Here is a 26,293-nt window from a genome sequence, read left to right as displayed (position 1 = left end):
TACTATTTTTTCCGATAACATAAAAGAAAAAATGTTATCGTAGTAAAAATAATAGATTCTTGCAGGTTCTGGAACAGAGAATATGTTCACAATTTAAGAAGATAAAGTCTGTTTGTACAAATATTCAAATACTTTCTGAAAAAAAGAAAATATTTTTGAAAAAATAGCGCGATTTTCTTAACAAATATTTTTATACCCTCCACCATAGTATGGAGGGTATATTAAGTTTGTTTTTCCGTTTGTAACGCATTGAAATACTCATTTGCGACCCTATAAAGTATATATGGTAAATTTCAAATTTCCTTTACAATTACATAGAAAAAAAATTAAAAACTTTTTTGGCGAGCACATCCGCCATTTTTGGTACATGGGTTACAAAAAAAATGGTGGTTTCAAATCTGTTCGCGTTCATAAAATTGGATACTGCACTCAAGAGTTATATGCGGTTTTACTCTCTTGTAAAGAAAAAATATTTAAAAATTCCTATTGTGTTGTAATATGAACATGTATATATGAATCGTTAGCAGCATTTGATATCTATCCGTAGATGCTAAAATAGTTGCTAAATTTATTTTTATTTTCGCGGAAAATCAAAAAATATTGAAGAAATCTTGGAATAAATTTTATTTATTCTAAATCAGAGTCCAAAAAATCTCTAAAAAAATAATTTAAAAATACGTACAGAATCTAGATAACGCGTAGAAAAATGTGAGACCAAAATTATAAAGATCGCGTTTATAACTTGCATATTACAGCAAAAACAAAGAACGGAAACTTATTGTTGGAAATTATTTCAAAAATATATTTTTGGTTAAATACGAAAAATTTGAAAAATAAATGTTGGGAGTTATTCTATTATTTCGCTAAATTTCGATCCAAATCCTGAAGTATTTTGCTTAAACTTCTACGAGAAAAGTAATTAGTCATCGTGAAAGTATATTTGCTTTCTGTGATGAGCAATAGAAATAAGAAGTAGAGAGTAATATTGAAATTACAATCAAAGAAAAAACATAGAAGTTAAAAACCGAATAATTCGCGAATTGGTTTAAATCGGTTGAGGTGCATGTGCTTTTCGGATACAGGGAGTCCATGTCTATCAATATGCATGGATTTTCCCATGTTTCATTCAGCGGCCAAAGTGTGCCATCAGTTGCATCTTACTATTCAAAAAACCTTCAAGTGGGTAAAAATTACGCGATATGCATATGATGATAAGGTGCATCCGATTTCAATGGTCCCCTATTAAAAATACGTCAATATAAATTATTTTAGACAGATTCGTCAAGAACTGCGGATGTGCCACCGCATTCTATTTTGGAATAATTAGGGATATTACTCCTGAATCTTTGTAATTTGTGACACACCTTTTTGGCAAATATTATAATCGCGTATAAAGGATTACATTGATGCAAAAATAATCAAAGAAAATCGCGGTTCAATTCGCGGAATTGTCAAAATATATTTTTGCAGATTTTCCTACTTTCAAGGTATCTATATCCGGCGTTTTAGTGGATGGATTCGACCGCGGAAGAGCATTAGATCCGGCACGTAAAAAAACTAAAATCACGCGGGGTTCAGGGGTACCTGTACGACAGTTGTAAATTTTAAAGCCAAAAAATAGGTTTTTTAAGAAAATTTACGCACCAAATTTTCGTCTTTGGACTCCTATTACTAGGAAGCTGTACGGAGCACACTCATGAGATATACATCGAACGACGTGGAATCGCGAGTTCTACAATCCTATAAACTAGTTTGGATTATTATCAAGTTGCACCATCTAATTATAAGAAAAATTCGAAAAACCCAGTTTTCAAAACTTCAAAATGTCAGCATCGATTTTAGGGGGATGCAGTGTATATATCGAAAAGTCATACATTAGAACCATGTTGCCCAAGGTGTATTCTTCAATTCTTTTTTTGAGCTTATGTCTGAATTTTCCGTGGTTTGACCAGAAATCAAGAAAGAACAGAAAAAAACTTGTAAATTTCAACACATTTTTACCCATTTTTTAATATTACCACCAACGCAGCTTCCACGAAAATTATTTGTTATAGTCCATATTATGAGATCGTGGCTAAAACACTTCAATTAATATAAATATATTCATATTTTATAAAATATATTAACAGTTCGCGACTTATTAAATGGTGAACCTCAACTTCAACGATTGAAAAACTTTTTTGAATATTACCATATATTCTTGATCAGGGTAAAATTCTGAGTCGATCTGTGCACGTCCGTCCGTCCGTCCGTCTGTGGTAATCACTCTAGCATCCACAAAAATGGAGATAGGACACTGAAATTTTGGGAAAATGCGTCTTTTGTTTGCAGGCAGGTCAAGTTCGATGATGGTATTTACGGTATTTTGACGTTTTTAGCTACATTTTCAGACCGATTTAGCTATAATTTGACATTTAGGGTTCTTAAGTGTCAATAAACTTATATAACAATAGTTGTGGACATAGGTCCACGTTTTGGTATAGCCCCCATATAACGGTACCCCCCGATTTACGGTATTTTGACGTTTTTAGCTAAATTTTCAGACCGACGTAGCTATAATTTGACATTTAGGGTTATTAATTGTCAATAAACTTATATAAAAAAAGTTGTGGACATAGGTCCACGTTTTGGTATAGCCCCCATATAACGGTACCCCCCGATTTACGGTATTTTTACGCTTTTAGCTACATTTTCCGACCGATGTAGCTATAATTTGACATTTAGGGTTCTTAAGTGTCAATAAACTTATATAACAAAAGTTGTGGACATAGGTCCATGTTTTGGTATAGCCCCCATATTACGGTACCCCCCGATTTACGGTATTTTGACGTTTTTAGCTACATTTTCAGACCGATTTAGCTATAATTTCACATTTAGGGTTCTTAAGTGCCAATAAACTTATATAAGAAAACTTGTGGACATATGTCCACGTTTTGGTATAGCCCCCATATAACGGTAGCCCCGATTTACGGTATTTTGACGTTTTTAGCTACATATTCAGACCGATGTAGCTATAATTTGACATTTAGGGTTCTTAAGTGTCAATAAACTTATATAACAAAAGTTGTGGACATAGGTCCATGTTTTGCTATAGCCCCCATATTACGGTACCCCCCGATTTACGGTATTTTGACGTTTTTAGCTACATTTTCAGACCGATTTAGCTCTAATTTGACATTTAGGGCTCTTAAGTGTCAATAAACTTATATAACAAAAGTTGTGGACATAGGTCCACGTTTTGGTATAGCCCACATATAACGGTACCCCCGATTTACGGTATTTTGACGTTTTTAGCTACATTTTCAGACCGATTTAGCTATAAATTGACATTTAGGGTTCTTAAGTGTCAATAAACTTATATAACAAAAGTTGTGGACATAGGTCCACGTTTTGGAATAGCCCCCATATAACGTTACCGCCCGATTTCAGGTATTTTGACGTTTAAATTCACATTTCTAGACCGAATTAGCTATAATTTGATATTTAGGGTTCTTAGTGACCAAAAAACTTATATCCGAAATAATTATGAACGTATGTCCATGTTTTGGTATAGTCCCATATAACGGTACCTCGGTATAACGGATTTCGGTATCCCCATATAACGGATTTTCGGTATTTTGAGAATTTTACCTACAAGTTTTAACCGAATTATCTGTAATTTGAACATTTGACATTTGAAATTCATAGTGGTCACCACACCTCTCCACCAAAAATTGTCAAGAAAGGTCGATGTATTGATAAAGCTCCCATATAAAGTACCTCCCGATTTTCAGTAATTTGTTGATTTTAACTACAATATTAAACCGAACTAGCAGTAATTTGACATTTGAAGTTCTTAGTGTTCACAACACCTCTTCATAAAAAATTGTCAACATAGGTCCATGTTCGGATATAGCTCCCATATAACGGTACCTCCCAATTTTCAGTAATTGGCAATTTAACTAAAATTTTTAACCGAACTAACTGTAATTTGACATTTGAAGGTTGTGGTGGTCACCACACATCTGCATCAACAATTTTCAACATAGGCCCAATATAACGATACTTCCCGATTTCGGTACTTTGAGGATTTTACTTAAAATGTTTAACCGAACGTAGGTCCATGTTTTGGTATAGCCCCAAAACAAACCTCCCTATTTTCCGTACCTTAGCTTTATTTTTTGGACGAACTTTCTGTAATTTGAAATTTAAAAGCCAAAAAAAATTGTTCATTTAAGTTCATATTTTCGTATAGCCCACATACCTCCGAACTAGCTGTTAATGACATTTGAAGTTCCCACGTTATGTAGCGATTTTCGGTATTTTGAGGATTCTAGCTAAAATTTTTAACCGAATTAGGAGTTATTTGACATTAAAGGCTCCCATCAAAAACTGTCAACATAGGTCCATGTTTTATTATAACCCTTATATAACGGTACCTCCCAATTTCTAGCCCAACAAAAATTGTCAACATACATAGTTAGATATAGGCACCATAAAAAAGGGCCTCCCGAATGAAGCATTTTATGTACATTATCTGACATTTTAACGTACCCACTTAAAGTTGGGGACAGGAATGAAAACTAATTATTCCATTTTAGTTCAGAATATTTTATGGTGGAGGGTATGAAAAGTTCGGCCCGGCCGAACTTAACGTTTTTTTACTTGTTACAATTTAAAACTTCTCCTAACTGCTACTTACATAATTTCGGGCATAATTTAGCTTTTAAATGGAATTTGGATTCTTCGGTATTGGTTGGCACTTAGGCCTTCTCAAATGTATAATTCCACTTACATTCTAACTTCTACTCTAAAATTTAAAAAAAAATGTATAACTATAAATTTCAAAATTAAGCAGTGAAATAATTTATAAATAAAGAAACAAATCGTTGGGAGTTATGTCCGCGATTTTTTTGGGTGTTATGTCCGCTTTGCTTCACTGACATAACTCCCAAAATTCGTTGGGACTTATGTCAGTGAAGCAAAGCGGACATAACACCCAAAAAAATCGCGGACATAACTCCCAACGATTTGTTTCTTTATTTATAAATTATTTCATTGCTTAATTTTGAAATTTATAGTTATACATTTTTTTTAAATTTTAGAGTAGAAGTTAGAATGTAAGTGGAATTATACATTTGAGAAGGCCTAAGTGCCAACCAATACCGAAGAATCCAAATTCCATTTAAAAGCTAAATTATGCCCGAAATTATGTAAGTAGCAGTTAGGAGAAGCAGCGGACATAACGCACAAAATCATTTTGGGAGTTATGTCCGTGGGAGTTATGTCCGGGCACCCTTCGGATACCTCCCACACAAAATTTTGGATAAATTCACTTTAAGACCTGCTCTCGAATCTCTTTGATTTTTGTTGAAGCAGCTTGCATTGGCTGCCTCAATTACGGCAGTAAAAGTTTTCTCAGGGGCAAGTCCATACTTCTTCAGAAAAAACTATGTAGAGGCTGAAGGGCTCGAACCGAATACTGCGTTCGTCCACACTTTGGATATTGTAATATTTCTTCGAATGTTAGATGAAACTCGAAGGTGGTGCTTATAGGTCCACTCCTTTCAGTACCTCCCCCCATAAGTTCGAAAATATTCGCTAAATGGTACGCGTGATTTCTCATAGACGTAGCAACCGATTTGGTCCAAACTTTGGATCTCTATAAAGTTTTTTCTGTGGTTAAGTTTTAAAGTTTTTCTGTGGTTAAGGGTCTGTTCGATCCTTTTTGACATTTTTACCGAAGGTTTTCCTAGTGGCCCTGTTTACAGCGATATTATGTTTTTTGTAGACTAGTGTTATAAAAAGACCTATCTACCGATATCCCCGCAAATTTTTGAGCTTTAATCATATCCTTACTTTTGTCGGCTCATACGCCCAAAATTTTGAAAACCTCCCCAAAATATTTTTTTTTTGGAAAAAAGTATTTCAATCCGCACAGGCTGAGGGTATATCTCTGTCGGCAAAGCCGACTGATACTTTTTTACTTGTTTTATTAATAATATCTCTCAGATCAAGTACAGGTTTGCACTGCTTTACAATTTTTAAATTTTGCACTATATATAAATCACCACCAGCGAGAGGTTTCTTAATATAACAGAAATGATAATTTGTTAGAACGCAGTCATCAATGGCGTTCATTGTCGCGTTTACCATCCACTTTTGGAAAAAGTAATTAAATGAAATTTCCGAAGTCAGTTTAAAAAGTTTTGAATATCTCCGAAGACTGCGCGTTTCTGTATATGTTTTTTAATTTTGCGAACAGAGGAGACATAAATCTTTCAGATTATATATATATTAACACGGGAATGTACGGGACACACTTTTGAAATGTCCACGGAAAATAAAAATATAATTTTGAAAATATAAAATATGTATATAAATTTGAAAATATAATTTAGAAAAAAAAATTATGAAACAAAAGTGTCACTTTAAGTGAATTTTTAAGTGGTTTTGCGGAGTAAATCTCCAAACTGAGTATGGACCATTTGCAGTGGAGAACATAGCTAACGAATTCAATAAAAATTTAATGTACTTTCCGAATTCCTTAAAGTTCCACTAAACTTTCCATATTTCGCCCTGTGCAACGCTTGGAATCCCTTTGAACGTAGAGGGCTTCGACAGCCCAGAAAAACTCCATCTTTGCCGCTAAGTGTTCATGCATTATCAAATGTTAGTTGATGGTATAAATGCCCAAGGTTGCCTCTATTTTACGGTATTTAACATGGATATCTTGCATGATCCGTTCACACACGTCTTAATTTTTTCTGGCACAACGACCGTTTATGGAAGACCCTCACGACATTCGTTTTCTAGCTAGTGTCGGCTTCAATTGAATTCATTAAACCAGTTTTTATAGTGTTATAGGATGGTGCTTTATCGACATACAAAGATTAAATTTGATCGATTCAATCTTGCCCTGAATATCCACATGGAAAGTTGTGAAAAATAAACGGACGAAAATGTTCACAGTAAATTCCATTTTTTTGCAAAGTGATTTTTTTCAAGTCACTGTAAACAACACAACACATGGTCGTATGTCAAACTGTCCCGAGTACGTTTAGGCTAAACACTGTGAAACTTTCCAAAAAAATTCAAATGGCGTCTGGCAACACGGCGTGCAACTTTTCTAGTTCCCCTCGTACAAACGCATTAAAGACATAACCGTATGTTTATCCAGCTTATTTTCGACTGTCAAATATTTCTATTTTATATATTGTTTGTTTATATATCATTCCCTTTCCGTATACAAAGTTCGCGAGCACATTTTCGAAATTTTTTCTCAAAGAAGCTTTCCTGAAGCCCGGAAGAATGAAACGATTTCAAAAAAATATTTTATTGAAAAAATGTATAAAATGAAAAAAAAATCTCAAAAATTATTTCCTGTTGCATGAATGAATAAACTTAAGCCTACTAATTACTAAAATACCGTTTATTCAATTCAAGTATTTAAAAGCTCATGCTCAAACCATTTAAAAAATTTTGATTTTTTTTTAATATCTTTGAAAAAAGAAAACGTCGATGACATTTTTATGATCCTCAAAATTAAAGAAAATTAGTGGGAAACAAATTTTATTTCAGTTTGGTTTTCTTATGTGGCTCTAAAGTTTATTTTCAATTTTATATCTGCTTACAGTGACTTTAAAAATTGCTCAAAATTGAGATAAATTCAAATTTTAAATCACTTTGTGCGTGAGAAGATCACCTTATAATTAAGATTTTATGTAATCTTATGTAGAAACTCATCACTCTAAGATAAAGGGATATGAAGCTGTAAAAATCATAACCCTTGTGTATGCAGTGAGTTCACACAGGGAATATAATTATAGTGCTTCGGTAAGTAACTTCTGTACCAAACTCAAACTCGATTTGCCACTTGTTTATTTAAAGTATATTGCTGTTAACTGGGGTAAAATTCCAAAAGGAAAGACGGGTTCTGGAATTTTTCCATAACTATTTGCTTATTAAGGAAGACTGGGCCACAAGTTCTTGCCTTAATCCATTTTAATTTCTTTCTATGGCAAAAATTGCTTATGTTTTTAGCTGGACACCAGATGGATGCTACATTTAGACTTGTCTTCATGAAGCCACTGATTTGTATATATGTGTGTGTATACTACTTCTAGTAGCACAGATTTGTTGTACTAAAAACTTACAGACCTTACACAGAAGTCCGGCCAATAACGGAAGTTTTTGTTTGCAGTCTTGCAACTCAAAGTTTTCATTACCTACTTCACAGAGATGGCATGTTTACAAATTAATTACCACCATTCGTATAATTTGAAATACTTAAATTAAATTTTATAAAATAACAACAATGGCAAATTATCTCCATTCAGGTGGTGGCCCATACACAAAAAGCACTACACCTTTCATTCTGTTCTTTATCAGTAAACGACAGTTGTGAAAAACAATTGATTTGATTATTGACGATTTGATTCGCTGGTTTGCTCATTTATCGACAGACAACAAAAAAAGTGTTGCCACTTTACTTTTTAAAAAATGTTGGTCATTTGGTCTGTTCCTTTACTTTTGAAAATGGTAAAACCGGCAAAAGTAGTAAAAGTTGTAAACTGCTCCCATATAAATTGTATGGTGTCTGAAGTAAAGGAACGCTTTTCGAGTAAAAAGTGGTAAAACTTGAAGATTCCTGCACTTAAAGGAACGGAGCTATTAAAGGGTAATCACGATCTAAAAAGAAAGGTGCCCAGATTTGTTTGATACACGCAGAGAAAAAATATGTTTGATCCAATCATATTCCAAGAGCAAAATATGTATTGTTAACATATTGTTGGATTCCTCATGTAGTATTGTATATCCAAAAATAGTTTGTGTCAACTGAACAATATTTCTCTCTTTTCTTCGAAAATTTGTTTCTCTTCTCTCGCTATTCGATGCCGTGTTGAAAAAACAATTTTGGTGAGTTGTGGTGTGTTTGTATGACATGCTGCCTTTACCTTTTTTTATTTGTTTCTGTTTTGTTTCATTCTTCTTTCCTTTTCATGTTTGTTATGGTGTTTAATTATTCCTTATGTTGTGGTGGGTGCTTGTGGCTTTTTGTTTGTCTTTGTTGTCAACTAAAGTAGCAAACCATGTATTGCGTTCATCAATGCTCGTAATATTATACGCGATATTTACATCAAAGTTGTGTGGAAAGTTTATATGAGAAGTATATACACTCAAATCAAAAAATTTAGTATCTGATTTTCAGGGCTGACAATATGTTTTGTAAAAAATTTAGATTATGATTGTTCCTACAATCGGTATTGTTAACGATTTTTACAATATTGCGGAAATTCGAAAGTTGTTTTTGTTTTCTATGTTCGGAACAAAAGATGGTATTTTTGGATTTGGATTACAATATTTGTACAAAACAAACACATTTTTGGAACCAAAATAAATATTTTTGTTCCAACAAAACCGAAAAATATTTTTTCTCTGCGTGTATGTTTAATGATTTACATAACAAGTTTATCTCGTTCACAATTGTCTTGGACAGAATCTTTTCTTTTGCAAAATGCTAGTGCTTTTTCCGCTGCATTAAGACAAGTGCGAACCAGGGCAGCTGCAAAGAATGTGTCTAATTCACTCGAGACTCGTTCCTAGTAATAAAATGGACTTTAATGGAATTTGAGTTGTTAAGTATTAAAATATCCTAATATTATAGTTCAAATTCTCGACTTTAAGGATCTTAGCTACGGCCGACAATAATGATAATGATGATATACATATTTTCTATTCACCTACACGCAGAGAAAAAAATATGTTTGATCCAACAATATTCCAAGAGCAAAATATGTATTGTTAACATATTGTTGGATTCCTCATGTAGTATTGTAAATCCAAAAATAGTTTGTGTCAACTGAACAATATTTCTATCTTTTCTTCGAAAATTTGTTTCTCTTCTCTCGCTATTCGATGTCGTGTTGAAAAAACAATTTTGGTGAGTTGTGGTGTGTTTGTATGACATGCTGCATTTACCTTTGTTTTTGTGTGTATGTACTTACTTGTGAGACTCTTGTTTTTATTTGTTTCTGTTTTGTTTCATTCTTCTTTCCTTTTCATGTTTGTTATGGTGTTTAATTATTCCTTATGTTGTGGTGGGTTCTTGTGGCTTTTTGTTTGTCTTTGTTGTCAGCCAATGCAGCAAACCATGTATTGTGTTCATCAATGATTGCAATATTATACACGACATTTATATCCAAGTTATGCGAAAAGTGTATATGAGAAGTATATCCACTCAAATCAAAAATTTCTGGGCTGGTTTTCTGTATTGACAATATTTTTTGTAAACAAAATTAGATTATGATAGTTCCTACAATCGGTATTGTTAACGATTTTAACAATATTGCGGAAATTCGAAAGTTGTTTTGGTTTTCTATGTTTGGAACAAAAGATGGTATTTTTGGATTTGGATTACAATGTTTGAACTAAACAAATACATTTTTGGAACCAAAACATATATTTTTGTTCCAACAAAAGCGAAAAATATTTTTTCTCTGCGTGTACACTCACATGTCTGCCACGGACACCCGAGCGTATAATTATTTTCTAAGTAATTAGAATCATACGCTCGGGCTTTTAAAATGCAAAATACAAAATTTATAAAAAACCAAAAAGTTAAAACACAAAAAATTGCATAACTCGCCTATTTTTTAACCGATTTTATTGTTTCATTTTCTTCTGTTCATTTTATTTCCTTTTTTTGTAATTGCGCTTAAAATAGCTTAGAGCCCGAGGAAGACCATGTTTTGGTTTTTAATGCATTTTTCACACTTCAACCCCACGGTGCTCTTGTATCAACATTAAATAGAAGGTGCTTACATCTGTGAAGTTTTTGCGGATTCTGAAACTACAATGTTCATAGATGAGAAAAATTGAAATAAAAACAAGTAAAAACGTATCAGTCGGCTTTGCCGACAGAGATATACCCTCAGCCTGGTCATACCCTCAGCCTCAGGTCTTAAAGTGAACATATCCGAAATTTTGTGTGGGAGGTACCCGAAGGAGTGGACCGATATGGCTTATCTTCGAACTTAAACTATGTTTGGACAAAATATTACTAAGGCCAAATGTTGGATCGAATCGGCAGATCCGTTCTAGAGTTATCTTGCGCTCCATCCACCTCACGCGGTGTCATAGGGGGTTTTTGCAACTTTCATGCTAGTTTCTCAGGAAGTATGGCCTTGCCCCTAATGAAACTTGTACCGTCGTATGGGGGGCAGTGAATACAAGTTGCTAAAACAATAATCAAAGCGATTCGAGAGATGGTCCTAAATTGAACTTTTCCGAAATTTTGTGAGGGAGTTACCCGAAGGAGTGGACCCATTGAGTCCATATTGAAACCTTATCTAAATTTAGTACACAGTCTCTCTGCGACAGTCATTCTGTACAGACGTACTTTCAGTTTAGTGCTTGCAAAATTTTTTGCAAATTATCATAAAAAAAATTGTTATAATTGTTTTTGTGAACAAACCGTTTCTTTAAACAGTGTATGGTAATTTTACCAACAACAGAAAAAAACCTTTTCGCGACCCAAACAGACAAGCACTTGCTGCAACAACATCAAACATCCACACTCAACTGCTTGACCAGCAGCATGGGTGATGGAAATAAGACCATAAACAGTGCTAGTACATCTAGTACCAACAACAATAAAGACTTGGATTGGCAAGTTGTTAAACATCATAAACGTCGGAATAAAGATTTCCCTAAGCGCAACAACAGCAAACGCATTGCTTTAAATGATGAACCATCAACGAGTAAGAATATGTTTAGTTTGTTACAAAATAAAAGTGTTGATGAAATTGAAGACAATGAGGAAATCTCGGAACCAAAGCCACCGCCAATTATTATTCCTGATGTTGGAGATATAAAAAAGATGATTGAAGATTTCTCCTCGGTAATTATGCCGCAGGAATTTACTTATAAATCGTTGAAGGATGGCCATGTAAAGCTCATGACAAAATCTTCTGATGCATACAGGACATTAGTCAAATATCTTGATTCTAAAAATAGAGTCTTCCACACATATCAGTTAAAACAAGAAAAGTCATGCAGGGTCGTAGTTAAAAATCTACACCATACAACACCATCAAATGATATAAAAGATGCTATTGAAATGGAAGGACACAAAGTTAGAAATATAATGAATTTGAAGAGCAGAATCAACAAACAACCAATGTCTATTTTCTTTGTAGACTTGGAACCAAAACCCAACAATTCCGATATTTATAAGATAAAGATGATTGGAAAAGCAGGAGTAGAAATCGAACCACCAATTAAATCTAAGGATATTGTGCAGTGCCATAGATGTCAACAGTATGGCCATACAAAAACCTACTGCAGAAGAACATTTAATTGTGTAAAATGTGGTTTAAGCCACCCCACATCTGAATGCACTAAAGACAAAAAAGATCCTCCTCAGTGTATCCACTGTCTCGAAGAACACCCTGCAAACTATAAAGGCTGTGTTGTTTACAGAAAACTCATACAATTGAGATATCAAAATAAGCGTCAAATCAACCAAAGAACAAATCAAATCAACCAGAACTCATTCAACTACAATACTGAAAATCATAACGAATCTTCACCAAACTCCTATGCCGGTATTCTAAAAAACAACGATAACCAACAAGACGCGTTTGGTAAAATTGAACAGCTTTTGAATAAACAAATAGAACTAACAAATACTCTATTAAACATGATGTCTTTAATGATATCAAAATTATGCAAGTAGACCTTAGGATAGCTATATGGAATGCCAATGGGCTTCCAAATCATACAAGGGAAGTGGAGATCTTCCTTCAAATTAATTACGTCGATGTGTTTTTAATTTCCGAAACACACTTTACAAATCGCTCATACTTCAACATAAAGGGATATGACCTCATTAAATCCAATCATCCTGACAATAGAGCTCATGCCGGATCGTGTATTCTGATAAAAAGTTCCATAAAATACGATGTACTGGACAATGTTGAAGAGAACTATGTACAAGCATCTGTTATAAAAATCAAAAGCAACGATGGGGATATAGTAGTCTCTTCAATATACTTCCCCCCACGTCATAATGTGTTATATCAACAATACGTTGATCTTTTTAATAAATTTGGCAACAAATTCATAGTTGGAGGTGACTTTAACGCAAAACACCCTTGGTGGGGATCCCGCTTAGTAAACCCCAAAGGAAGAGAGTTGTACAAATGCGTGCAAAACAAACATTTGTCTGTCCTTTCATCTGGATCACCAACATATTGGCCATCCGATCCAAGCAAAATTCCAGACCTATTGGACTTTGCAATTTATCGTGGAATTGCAAGAAATAGTTTAGATGTATCCAGTATGGATGAATTAAGTTCTGATCATACCCCAATCATGATTAACGTTTATACTTCCATAACTCATATTGCTACAAAACCTCGACTCATAAAGCCCGAAACTGATATTATGGCATTCAAAGAACTGATGGATGTTAAACTCAATCTTAATGTGAGACTAAAAACAACAAATGAAATAGATGATGCTGTGGAATACCTTACGAACACTATTAAAGAATCTGCTTCCTTAGCAACACCAAACGTAACAAACATAAGGCGAAATAATTTACAAGTATCATATGAAATCAGACAACTTATTACTGATAAACGAAGGCTTCGAAAAATATGGCAAAATAGTAGGCAACCTGCTGATCGAACACTTTTCAACAGGTCCTGCAGACAATTAAAAAAGATTTTAAGTGAATATAGAAACGATTGCACGGCAACCTTTCTTGAAACGATTAACAATTCAAAGTATGATGAACACCTACTGTGGAAGTCCACCAAATATTTGAAAAGACCTGTAAAAAGAAATACTGTCGTGAAAAACACTGATGGTACATGGTGCAAGTCAAACAAAGATGTTGCCAATGCATTTGGAAACCATTTAAAAGAAATATTTAAACCTTTTAACTTTACTAGTAGAGACGACTACACTGAAACACTTGAATTTTTAGATTCGCCTTGTCAAATGGATCTTCCACTGAAACACATCTCCCCAAATGTGGTGACTAATGAAATTAATAACCTTGCCCAAGGTAAATCCCCAGGTCATGACATGATTGATACAAAAGTCGCAAAAAATCTTTCACGGAAATGTATACTATTTTTGACATTCATCTTCAACGCTATACTACGATTAGATTATTTCCCAGCTAAGTGGAAAGTAGCTGAGGTTATTATGATTCCAAAACCTGGAAAACCGGAACACCTTTTGTCTTCATTTAGACCAATATCTTTATTACCAACGTTCGCAAAAATTTTTGAAAGGCTGTTTATAAAGCGACTCCTACCTGTGCTTGAAAATAAGGGTATAATTCCCGATCATCAATTCGGTTTCAGGCAAAAACATGGAACACCTGAACAATGCAATAGAATTGTTAATACCATTATCAACGCCTTGGAAAACAAGCTTTACTGCTCGGCCGTATTTCTCGATGTCCAACAGGCATTTGACCGTGTGTGGCATATGGGATTGTTATACAAAATAAAGAAACAGCTACCAGCACCATATTATCTATTCTTCAAAAGCTATCTTTCAGAGAGAAGTAGTTACGTAAACGTCAAAGATGAACGATCTTCCAGAATACAAATTAACGCAGGTATTCCCCAAGGCAGTGTTCTTGGACCCATTTTATATACTATTTATACTGCGGATATGCCATTTTCAACAAATGTAATAATAGCTACGTACGCTGATGACACGGCAATAGTTGCAACGAATGCTTGTCCAATTGAAGCATCTCGGACAATTCAGACCGAACTAAACTTACTTGAAAGTTGGTTTAAGAGATGGAACATTAAAGTGAACTCTGAAAAATCCAGCCATATAACGTTTTCTATGCGAAGAGGTGATTGTTCACCAGTCACCATAAACAATGAAATCATACCTCAACAGAATACTGTGAAGTACTTAGGAATAACTTTAGATCGACGGTTAACCTGGAAACCACACATAAAAGCAAAGCATACTGCCTTGAAACTCAAGAGCCGTAAACTTTACTGGTTATTATGTCCAAAATCTAAACTAAACTTAAACAACAAACTTAGAGTGTACAAAGCCATTTTAAAACCGGTATGGACTTACGGCATACAACTATGGGGAACGTCCTGTAAATCAAATGTTAATATTATACAAAGATTCCAGTCGAAAATGCTGAGACAAATTACAAATGTCCCATGGTTTGTTAAAAATAGCATTATTTCCAGAGATCTGGGAGTACAATCTGTAGAAGAAGAGATCAGAAGACTGAGCAGTAATTATGCAAGCAGACTGCAAATGCATCCAAACCCTTTGGCAAATTCTTTACTAAACAACAGAGATGAAACTAGAAGGCTTAAACGGAAACATGTGTCAGATTTAATTAATTAATTTATGAAATTACTTAATTGATTGTTCTTATGAAATAGTTGCAATGTAATACATTAAATTTAATCTAGATCTTTGAATCTCATTACTATGTAATGTTGTTTAAAATTATGTATCTGTTGAATTTACATAATTCCTGTCATTTTAATACATAATAACTAATTTGCTTATTGTCTTATTTTATAGATAGATTGCAAATAAAGAAATATATGAAAAAAAAAAAAATTTAGTACACATTTCAGGATGTGCAAAGTATGGACCAAATCGGTTACTCCCTTCAAGAGTTATCGTGGGGGAGGTACCGAAAGGAGTGGACCGATATAGCCCATCTTCGAACTTAAACTAAGTTTGGGCAAAATATTACGAAAGCTAAAATTTTTACATAATCGGTTCATCCGTTCGAGAGTTATCGTGCGCTCCAGCCAGCCAGACAGACAGACGGACATTGCTGAATCGACTCCAAATTTTCTGAAACATTTCGTCCAAACATACTTGGGATCTAAAACCATTACTTCGATGAGGCGCATTTTGCCCGTATGAAAGTGTATATACCCTCGTTAGCATAAATGCTGAGGGTATACTGAAAAAAATCGCCGGAGCGCTTTTAAAATAAATCGGGAATTAAATTGACATTTTTAAGGGATTTTTAGGTTTTCACGATTTTGCTTGGAAACCGCAAGTCCTATCGGACTATAAGACTAAGGAAAATGTTATAGCAGTGAAAATTAGACTCCTAATTTTTCAATGTATCTCTAAAGGCCTAACAGCTCAACTCGAAAGAGAATTAATGAAATATCACTATAAATGGCCTTCGCCTTAATAAGGCAAAAATAAAAAAAAAAAAAGAAAATTCTCTACATTATTGGCCTTTATGATATTTTGGTAGGTTCTACTATTTTTGAGATATAGAAGTTTAAATTGGGACGATGCGCTGACTGTATCGCGTCCTTATAAAACTATGTAATTTACGGTGCGCCCAAACTAACTTCAAATAAAAACCGCTTACACCTGGAATGTTTTTGTGAATTCAGAAACAGCAATGTTCATAGATAAAAAAATCCAAAAACATGAAAAAATCACGGGAGGGATTTTTAAATAAATCGCGGCCAAAGTTCACATTTTTATATTTTTTTGTGTTTTCAGGATTCTGCTTGGAACACAAGGTCCTGTCAAAACGGGATTAAAGAGAATTTTCAATTATACCTCATTTATTTTCTTTAGTCTCATTCAGATAGGACTTGCGGTTTCCAAGCAAAATCACGAAAACCTAAAATAAACCTGAAAATGTGAAAATGTGAATGTGATTTATTCAAAAATCCCTCCTTTTTTTTTGGATTTTTCTCATCTGGACAGACAGACGGACAGGTATACAGAAATTGGAGTTCATTTACGTGGGTACCTGCCAGCTTTTACATCGCTACCGCTCTCAACACCGAGTTGGTTACAAGCGACGAACTAGCGCCCCTTACAACGTAGTGAGGTACCAATTGCGTTCAGGTGTTTGGCTCTGTTTACCGCTTGGTTTAGTGCGGAGCACCATCTAAAACTCCTGTCTTTTTATGGCGCAGGCAGACGGTAGAGAATCCTACCCCATTCCAGTTCTTCGAACTCTTCCCGCGATGTTGGACAACCACAGCCACCACGATACTCTCCGAAGGGCCACACCAATTACTGGCCCCAGTCCGAGACTGCATCCCCGAAGGAAAGTACTGCAAGGAACAGGGGTATGCCGGTACCAGTCGTCCCAGAATTAAGTCTCTGGTAATACCTCGTAACCATGAGACTACTACCAGTAGGTCCCCAAACGGAGCCGGGACTGTTGGCCCGGGGACGGGCATACAGACGGACATGATTAAATCGACTTAGATTCTACGTGAATTCCTAAAATAACCTATGGGTCTATCTCTTTTCTTTTTGCGTGTTACAAGCTAATGCACAAAGAAATATTAGCCCTTATCACAGGGTGGTGTAAGGTATAAATCCCACAATCCCTCCATAATTCATCAAAATATATTTTCTACTTTCACCATGGTACAACTTTGAACATTTTCTGCAAATTTTATGAAAATCCGTTTAGTAGTTTTGTAGATATAACATATTTAATAAAGTGGGTGTGGTCGGGTCTTTAGGCCCCAAATAAGTGCATAAGGTCGGAGACACAACCACCATTGTCTCGCAAATTAAGTTTCAACCCGAAACATTCGTACATACATTCGTTTTTTTTTTAATAGAGCATAGGGGAGGTTCTCCGCCCACTCCTAAATTCAACAAAATATGTAGTCCATTTTCACCGGCGTACAACCCTGTATATTCCCAAAAAATTTCAGGAAAATCGGTTCATTAGTTGTGTAGATGTAACATATTTAAAAAAGTGGTCGATAAAGCGAACGTGGTCAATTTTTCTTTCCGTAAAAACTTAAGTTGGACTATAACGAACATTTCATAAAAATGTATAAAGCATAACTAAAAAAATGTGTTTTTTCAGTTTTTCTTCGACTTCTACTTTATCTTGTGTCATATTTGCATGTTGATGTCTCTAAAACTCAACGAGTTAGAGTTTATTTTGAAAAAAGTTTTTTGAGTTTATTAACCACTAAAATACTTTAAATCACGCTTGATCTTGCACAGAAATTCAGCGCTGATATCATTCTAACCCTTTACAAAAAGCGGTCCAAGTAGTTATTTTATTTTTTGTATAATAATTTTTTTACGTTGGTAAGTCAAATTTTAATCGGCAACTTAAAACGCGTTTTTCCCGAAACTTGATTTATTGACTTATGCTACTCTTGGGTAAATGAGCGATATATAGGTGACAACGACAATAAAATATAAGTCCACAAAAAAACATATAAACCTAATTTGACAACTCTGGTACTACTTAATACTCTCTTGTGCTCAAAAAGTCAATGCTTCTAAAGTTCGTAATCGTATTGTGTTTTGTGTTCTTTCTTTTTCTAAAGTTCAAATTGTTGTTGTTGTTGTGTATGAAAGGAATTCTTTCCTACATTTTAACTGATTACAAATTTTTTCAAGTGTTTAAATGTTGTTGCGTTGTTTTAGTAGTGTTTTCATTCTTAGTTGTTGTTGTTACCATTGCTGTCATTTATTCGCCAACATTATTTATCAATAAATATAAAAAAAAAATTAAACGATGGGAAAGAACACAATTTCCATTTCTGACATACATACATACGTCACCGATACACAGTGAGCGCAATAAAAATGTTTATGGTTAAACGCCCGTGTATTTTAATTGCATTTGTATACTTACCGTAACAATGCACATTGATTCCAAAATAATTTCTAATAGTACTATTAAGAATTGAACCCCATGTGCATTTTGAAACAAAAAGAAGCTATGAACATTTGTTACGTCTCGTTCAGACTAGAGTTGTGCCAAAGGAACTATATGGAACTATCTCGTTCACTTCGCAGTTCCAATGGCCCACATTTTTTCTTTGAACATAGTGCGTATACTTACTATCACACGTTATATTTCATGATGTTACTCATACGTTTTGGAACTAGTACAAGGAACTAGGAACTAGATTACCCAACTCTAGTTCAGACGAGCCATCAATGTCGTATCCCAGCAAACCAAATGTCTGATGTCAGACACGTCTGAACAATTTCGGAAGCAAAGTCGTTCAGATTTCGTTCCGATTTCTAAACGATTTTTCGGAGAGGAAATAGTTCAGATTTTGTACCGATTTCGTTCCGATTTCGGAACGAATGTCGGAAAGATATTTCCTTTCCGAATTTCCCAAGGATTTTCTTCAGATTTCGTTACGAAATCGGACCGAAATCGATCCGATGTCGCTCCGACATTTCGTTCAGAAATTATGTCAACCACTTCATACAACTTTCGTTAAGATATCGTTACGATTTCGGATCAGATATCGGACGTATCGTCCGAATTTCGTTCCGATTTCGTTACGATGTCTGTACGATTGGTTTGCTGGGATGATATGGTAAATTGTACATCTCTAAATGTAGTACCCATTGTGTGTCCTTTAAGAAAAATTGCAATTGCAAAATAATGAGGCAACTCATTATATCGTCACCATAAATGCCGGAAGACGTAACCCACAAAACTAAAACTTTACAGGAGAAGCAAAAAACGTTATAAAATGAAAAAGGTGTTGTAAAATATAGAAAATTTTTAGTATCCTGTTTTATGACAGAAAGAAATATATTTTTGGAAAAAAAATTAATTTTGTTTGAGTTTCAGAAGCTGTGTGGGTTACGTCTTTTGGTATTGTATTTTTCTGAAATGCCAAAAGGCGTAACCCACAATTTATTGAGTATGCATGTAAAGAAACTAGTATAAATCAAAAATTAGAATCAAATTAGAACTCACTTATTGGCCTATGCGGTTAAACGAACATTAAACTAGCAACCTGAAGGTGTTGGGTTCAATTCCCAGTCTTAACGGTGATATTTCAATGGACCACAATTAGGTGAACTGTCCAACCAGCACTACAATTACTTATAATTTCAAGGGTATTAGACGATATTTAAAACATCAGATCCAGAATATTATATTTATTGCGGTATTTAAGTCAATTTACCGACAAAATATATTTAATATAAATTAAGTGATGTGTAACAATTTAAATGTACGAGCCCTAACCACTATTAATTCGTACACCAGGTATTTTTTCACTATTTAACATGAAACTGAATTAACATCAAATGTTTGTCTAAAGAGAATAAATTTTCATAAATCTTTGTAGGATTCATTTTTAGGCACAATAATATACTGGTTAACTGTTTTTCCATCGATTGGAAAATAAATATGGCCTATAAGGCGATTTTCGGAAAATTTGTTTTTGGTCCCCATACAAAGTACTATGAAAAATAAAGAGCGGCCAGGGGACACGGGTTATCGTTAACCGATCGTCATAAATTTTTGTAGAGATAATTTTTTAGCCACAATAATGAACTCCTAAAGTTTTTTCATCGATTGGACCATAATTGCGGCCTTTAGAAAATGTTCGTGAAAATGCACCTTTGACCCTATACAAAATTACTATGGAAACAAAGATCGCTCGGTAGATACGGGTTAACGTTAACCAATCCCCGTAAAATTTCATATATAAGGTTTTTGCATCAAATGGAAACAAATTTAGGAGCTAGGAGCTCCAAAATAAAAATATTTTGTTTTTTTGGGTCGCCCTAATATACAAACTTTAATAACACATTGTTGAAATATGCTCTGTGTACGAATTAATAGTGGTTAGGGCTCGTAACTTTTAATTCTCATAAGGAATGTTGCCATAAATGTAATGACAATCACTTGGAATTAAGTGTTTTAAGTCTAGCAGGTGCTGAAATTTTTTTTGAAACTTTTAGCCTCTGTGCGTACTTCTAAGGAGGGCCCACTGCCCCAAAATCTCCGGAAATTGTCTGTGGTAGAGTCTGGTAGTTATCTTTTATATCAGTTTTAAAATAGATTATACCGCTATGATCAAACGCTAATGTTTGCAGTTTATTGGATCTCCTGTCTATTTGCATAAGTAAAGAATACAGAAAATTTGCGTTTTTCTATGGACCTATTTGAATATCGTTAAAATCAGTTGAATTTATCCAATCTCAAGCCATTATATATGTTATACCACGGGTTGATAAGAACATGTTTCGGCAAACTTACACTATAATCGTAGTTGTCTTTAAAAAACATCTTTGTGTTAGACCGACGAGAATTTTGAGCTTATAACGTTTTCGGATCAACGTCTCATAAGACTTGTAACGTACATCAGTTTTTGTTGCCATTTGTCTTGTATTTTCTTCAAAATAACCACTTACTTTTGTTCGTTTACTTTATACTGTTTTCATGTTTTTGTTGTTATTGGGAGGTTTATTAAAATCAGGGCATAGATCGGTCTTGAGACATCATCTTCGATTAGACACTTCAATCACTTTTGTTAAAACTTTTGACATTTTACCAAACCTGGATTTTGGCTATGACATGCGTATAAAGGGAAATATCAAAAATTCCCACGAATCTGAATTTTGGTGCAAAAAGTTATTCGGGTTACAAAAACCGCCTAAAGTAAAAGTTGTAGATTTAAAAATTAGCAACAAGAATGGTCTGTATAATTTTTAAAACGGAATCACCATTCATGAGATTTCGTCATCTGAGAGTCAAATTAAACATATGGAGAAATAAGCCGCATAACAGGCGAACCGGTTAAAATAAACACGCCATGTGATATGTTTTTCTATAAGCTTCCAAACGACACCCAGTTTGTAGTAATAGGTTCAGTAGAACCGGGTCTAACCTGGTTTTTGGACTTTCGGGTCAAATAACCGGATAACCGGATCCGCCCCAAAGGAAATTATAAATTTTCGTAATCAGCTCAATGTACCGTCCATCTGGCATTATAATTGCTGCAAAAATCAAAGACTATATTGTTTATGAAAATTACAGCATGCTGTTACGTCTTTTGGTATTTCTTGAATAGAATCGCTATTTTTAAACGTAGAAGTTTGAAATTTTGTCAGATCATGTATTTTAGCTTTATGTATCAGATTCCATCAAAAAACTAATTTCGATTTTCATGTGGGTTACGTCTTCCGGCATTTATGGTGACGATATAGAAGTGCAAATGCAACGGCGTTAAGTATCGCTTTGAAAATGTATTTCCGTACTTAGACATAATGAAACAGACTGTTATTTTTTTTTTTTTTTGTAAAATAACAAATATTTCAAACTGGTTTAAAAAAATTGTATTGACAAATTTTAAAAAATTAAGAAAAAATAGTAATTATTCGAATCCCTGGGATACCTGGGTCTGACCAGACCTTTTTGACTGTATATACATAAAAGTGTCTTGGCAGACCCAGGTGTCCAACGGAGGGTTAATTTCGGCCAGGTCGAACTTGAAGTTAAATAGAATAATTAGTTTCCTTTCGTTTATGAAGAAGACTAAATACCAAATTTCAGCAACTTAAAATAAAATAATGTGGCTAAACTTTATAAAACCGAATTTCGGGAGGTACCGTTCCTTGGGGCTACATCAAAATACCTACAAATTTCTGGCGGAAAGTTTTTAAACTCACAGAAGACTAAATACAAAAATTTCCGATATTTCGGTTAAACCTTCAAAATAACGAAAATCAAGAGGTACGCTTCTATGGGGGATATAAGGAACCCGCTGACCTATACTGATAATTATCTTCTGGAATATTTGATAACCCCATGGAAGACTAAAAAGACTCACAACCTTCAGAATTACTAAAATTGGGAGGTACCGTTCTAAGGGGGCTACATCGAAACCTATACCGAAAAATTTCAGTCAGAAAGGCTTTTCCCTACAACAAAGGCTAAATACCAAATTTCAGTAATTTCGGTGGGTTGCTGTGGCCACAACCTTCAAAATACCGAAAATCGGGACGTACCGTTCTATAGGGGCTATATGAAGGCCTAGACCTATACCAACAAATTTTTGGGAGAAAGGTTTATTCCCCAACTAATACTAAGTACCAAATTTCAGACATTTCGGTGTCATAAATGGGCTAAAACCTTCAAAATACCGAAAATCGGGTGGTAATAGGTAGGTACCGTTGTATGGAGGCTATACTAAGGCGTGGACCTGTACCGACAAGTTTCTGGGGGAAACTTTTATACCCGCAACGAAGACTAAATACCAAATTTCAGCCATTTCTGAGGAATATTGAGGTTACAACCTTCAAAACTCCGAAAATCGGGAGGTACCGTTCTATGGGGGCTATATAAAGGCGTGGACCTATACCAACACATTTCATATGGAACGCTTAGTGCCCCGAAATACCAAATACCAAATTTCAGCCATTTCGGTCGATTATTGCGGCCACAAACTTCAAAATACCGAAAATCGGGAGGTACAGTTCTATATGAAGGGGCGGTACTATACTGGCAAATTTCTGGGGGAAAGTTTTATTTATTTATTTCATTTATGTAACAAAAAGCCTACAAGGCCAAAAATATTACATTATTATACAAAAACATCTGCGTGCAAAGTAACATTACGTTAAATAAAAAATAATTTAAAAAAAATTAAGTTTCAGTGTTTTATTTAGAAATGCACTTAAAACTAAAAAATAATTTGTCGCTTAGCCTCAATATATATATATTCTTTCTCATGATAGAATCTCTCAAATAAAACGCGTGCATTTAAATTATGAATGGTGGCAAAATTAAACGGCAAGCGTTTTATTTGAGAGATTCTATCATGAGAATGAATATATATATTGAGGCTAAGCGACAAATTATTTTTTAGTTTTAAGTGCATTTCTAAATAAAACACTGAAACTTAATTTTTTTTAAATTATTTTTTATTTTTAACTTTTTAGTAAATAAATTGTTTGACCACTGAGATCCCCAAATGCCCAATTACTGTCCATTTGAGCAGAAAATGTAGATTAAAATGCTTGAAATTGGGTGGTACAGTTATATGGATGCTATATTAAACCTTGACCTATGCCCATAATTTTTAGTGGGGAAGTTCCTGGACTATTGAGAACTCCAAATGCCAAGTTACAGCAAATTCGGGCTAAAAATTAAGACAAAATCCTCAAAATACCAGAAGTCGGGTGGTACCGTTATATGGAGGCTATAGGAAAAAATTGACCCATATTGGTTTTGGTTTCATATTCATGTATTGTCATCTAAATCTGAAAAATGTGCAAAGCGTTAGTTCGATTGGTCAACTGCAACCGTGCTAAAAATCAGTTATCACATTTTAAAAGGGGGTCAAGTTAGACACCATAAAAACACTGTAAGAATGGACCAATATTAGTTTTGATTTCATATTCATGTATTGTCATCCAAATCTGAAAAGTGTGCAAAGTTTAAGTACGATTGGTCACCTGCAACTGCCTGAAAAACGAGTTACCAGATTTGAAAAGCAAAATACCGGAAATCGGGTGGTACCGTTATATGGGGGCTATAGGAAACAATGGACCCATATTTGTTTTGGTTTCATATTCATGTATTGTCATCTAAATCTGAAAAGTGTGCAAAGTTTTAGTTCGATTGGTCAACTGCAACCGTGTTAAAAATCAGTTACCAAATTTGAAAAGGGGGTCAAGTTAGACACCGTAAAAACACTGTAAGAATGGACCAATATTAATTTTGATTTCATATTCATGTATTGTCATCCAAATCTAAAAAGTGTGCAAATTTTAAGTTCGATTGGTAAACTGCAACTATGTGAAAAATGAGTTACCAGAATTGAAAAGCAAATTAGATAAAACACTGTAAAACCGTGTAAAAATGGACCAATATTGGTTTTGATTTCATATTCGTGTATTGTCATCCAAATCTGAGAAGTGTGCAAAGTTTTAGTTCGATTGGTCAACTGCAACCGTTTTAAAAATGAGTTACCAGATTTGAACTAAACACACACCAAGGCAAGTTAAATAAAACACTGTAAAAATAAACAATTTCATGAAATTCAGAAAATTAAATGAGTATACCTTAAGTATGGCCCCCACCATACAATAATAAATCAATAATTACTGACAATAGTTGTCCTAGATACCAGTAACACCAATGTACTAATCAATTCAAGGTATTATAAAATTCAAGAAGTTTCAACCTAAAAACGTTTTATTCCCTCGGCGAAGACTAAATACCAAATTTCAGCCATTTTTGAGGTAAATTGAGGCCACAACCTTTAAAATACCGAAAATCGGGTGGTACCGTTCTATGGGGCTATATCTAAACGTAGACGGATATAGCCCATTTGCAACACCAACCATCCTAGGAATAGTCGAAACTTTTATACCAAATTACAAAGCTCTATCTTAAAAAACTGCGAGCTGTATCTTAATTTCAACAGACTGACGGACATAGTTATATCAACATAGATCAGGGTCAAGAATATATATATATATATATATATATATATATATATATATATATATATATATATATATATATATGGGGTCTCCGATGATATTTCGATTATACCCTCCATATTATGGTGGAGGGTATAAACATATAAATATTTTATTGCAATTGTGTTCATTAATGTAAACTAATCTTAACTAACATAAGGTAATGTCAAATACGTTTAAATGTGAAAAATATTTTGCGTAAAAGGAATATTTGGTCCAACACTCTCAATATCCAACAAAGCGTAGAGGAAAATTGGTAAGATCAGCGTTGTTACTCGAAGTCTGTACATAATAATTTAGTCGAATGCCAGATTGTAATGGGCAACAATAATAACATTTAGAGGTTGCTCAGGTATTCCTCAAAAATGTGATATTGTAAAGCAAGACGACGAATCCAGGCATAAAACTGTCAAATTAATTCTTTTGATACACCATTATTTGTTGGTAACATCTTATACTATTCTTAAAACACTATTTCGGTCTTAATATATCTGTTCCCACTTCGAGGTTGAATATCAGATGTCAAGGATATTATAAGATAAATATACGATAACAAAGTCGTTTATAGTCCATTTTTAATCAAATACAGTTGGACAAGAAATGTATTGCAAAGGCCAAAATTGTAACAAATTTCATAAGAATTGTGCGTTAATGGCAACAAATTATGTAAAAACTATACGGTTTTTTGTGCAAATCTCTTGCTATTAGTCTTCAAAACAGTATTCCGTCAAAATATACAAAATTTATTTGCAATTAATAACAAATGTGGACTAAAATAAGAATTACCTAAATGTTATAGGTGACAATAAATGTATTGCAAAGGGAAAATCTGTACTATAAAACGAATCATTTTTGTAACTTTTTGTTCTCGTTATGCATTTACCTAGAACAAACCTCTATTTCCTCTCTCAATATTATTGGAATGACTTCAATTTTACGCGGTATAAACAGAAAAAAGTTAAGTGTTTTGGAAACTTCCATCTCTGTTATGAACACATGTTAAATTTTGTTTCGATCTGGC

At 34.1% G+C, this 26,293-nt stretch overlaps 1 protein-coding gene across 6 annotated transcripts in view; it reads left to right on the top strand.

Moving 5' to 3' along the window:
* The window catches only part of LOC141401261 (adenylyl cyclase X E-like), a 92,062-nt gene that overhangs the window by 10,233 nt on the left and 55,536 nt on the right, over positions 1-26,293 (top strand). The window contains exon 1 of one of the 6 annotated variants that reach the window (XM_073981344.1): positions 18,356-18,594. The exons of the other annotated variants lie outside the window; for them this stretch is intronic. The gene's annotated coding sequence lies outside the window, so the exon portion shown is untranslated. Of the gene's footprint in view, positions 1-18,355; positions 18,595-26,293 lie in introns of those variants that run through there. 6 annotated transcript variants of the gene reach the window in all.

This window comes from Musca autumnalis, unplaced genomic scaffold, assembly GCF_047663935.1.
Source record: "Musca autumnalis isolate F117 unplaced genomic scaffold, ASM4766393v1 scaffold_4, whole genome shotgun sequence".
Lineage (NCBI taxonomy): Eukaryota > Metazoa > Arthropoda > Insecta > Diptera > Muscidae > Musca > Musca autumnalis.
This window is presented reverse-complemented; position numbering and strand designations above follow the sequence as displayed.